We start from the raw sequence: 1377 nt of genomic DNA, 5'->3' as shown, positions 1-1377 counted from the left end.
GGATGCGAAGTCCCAGCCCTGTGGGGGGAGAGTGTGCTGACACCCTGGGGTTCTCTCCCGGAAAGGGAGGGTCTCGAATTGTGAATTTGTGTCCCTGGAGGGAGCACTGACGTCTGAGTCTCCACTCGTACAGGCGGCTCGGGTGCAGGGTACCCGTCTTGTCCCGAGGGGCTTCTGGGGCACTAGCTGCCTCCTGAAGGGGTGTAGAGACACTGCCCGGACTCCGGTGTTCCCCTCTTGGGGTGGGGAAGCTCCGATCCGAGGTTCTCATTCTGACCCCCGACGTTACCGTGGGGCAAGGAAACTCGGACCCCAGGGTAGCTGGGCCTCCTATCAGGGAAAAGCGAGCGGGGCGGGTCTGGGGGCGGAGACGCGGCGGGCGGGGCTCCGCCAGCCAGCGCTGGCCGCGCGTCTCCAAGTCTGCGAGGCCGAGGTGGGCGCCGAGAGCCGGGCGCCACAGCCCGCGCGTCTCACTGCGCCCCGCGCGCCCCGGGGTCTATGGAGCGGCCCCTCCACGCCGCCCGGCCGGCCCCACGCCGCGCCCGGAGCTTGCTCTACGGCCAAGTAACCGGACTGGCGGTCCTGCGGGTAGGGGAAGCTTGCAGGCTGGCAGGAGGGAGACTTCTGGGTCCCGGAGGAATGGGGGGCTGGAACTCCAGTGTCCTGGGGGCTACGGGGTCGGGACGAGGGTATCCCGAGGCTGGGGGAAGGGGCGCACGGGTGTTTGGGTCCTGGAGAAATCTGGGGCTGGGAGACCTGGACGCGGGGGTCTGGGGCATCTGGACACCTGGCTGGGAGGTTTGGGGGCGGCCTGGTACCTGCGTTTAGCGGGTGTTCTGAGCGCCTGGTCCTGGAGGAATGAAGACCTAACTGCAAACGTTCCTGGTTCTAGGGTATCAGGAGACCAGGACACCTGGTCCCCGCGTGTCGGGTCAATCCTGGGGGCGTCCTGGGGCAGAAGCTGTGGCGGCTGCGTCCGGGGCTAGGGCTGGCGCGCCGGGGTCTTCAGGGAGGAAGTTGTGGTCGTGGGGATGTGGCGGTCCGGACACGTGGCGCCACCCCGAGAGGCTGGGGGTGATCCTGGGCAGGACACAGGATTGGGGTCCCTGCCCTCTGCCCCCTGCCTCCTTAGCCCAGCCAGGGAAACAGACTGCAGATCCGCGGAGTCAAGACTCCGGGGATGGGCTTGGGGGGCGGGTCCCCGGGGCAGAGGGCTCCGGGGGCTGGAGCGGTGCGTACCTGGCCCGGGAGGCGCCCGCCCCCCGCCCGGCTTGGGCATGCTTGGCACGCAGCGCGCGGGCCGGTTCGATCCGTATGCGCGCCGCGTGCGCCCATTGGTATGCGGGAGCCGGCCCGGCGCGGGCGTGAGTCGGGCGC

The 1377-nt window shown here is 69.6% G+C and overlaps 1 protein-coding gene across 4 annotated transcripts in view; it reads left to right on the top strand.

Annotated features, from left to right (window-relative positions):
• Positions 1 to 410: 410 nt before the first annotated feature.
• NPAS1 (neuronal PAS domain protein 1) overlaps positions 411 to 1377 on the top strand; it is a 26814-nt gene continuing 25847 nt past the window's right edge. For all 4 annotated transcript variants that reach the window (XM_017889468.1, XM_017889453.1, XM_017889462.1 and 1 more), the window contains exon 1: positions 411 to 588. The gene's annotated coding sequence lies outside the window, so the exon portion shown is untranslated. The remainder of the gene's footprint in view (positions 589 to 1377) is intronic.

Source organism: Rhinopithecus bieti, unplaced genomic scaffold (genome assembly GCF_001698545.2).
Source record: "Rhinopithecus bieti isolate Rb0 unplaced genomic scaffold, ASM169854v2 scaffold_574, whole genome shotgun sequence".
Classification (NCBI taxonomy): Eukaryota; Metazoa; Chordata; class Mammalia; order Primates; family Cercopithecidae; genus Rhinopithecus; species Rhinopithecus bieti.
The sequence above is the reverse complement of the archived record's forward strand: the minus strand, read 5'-3'. Positions and strand labels throughout refer to the sequence as shown.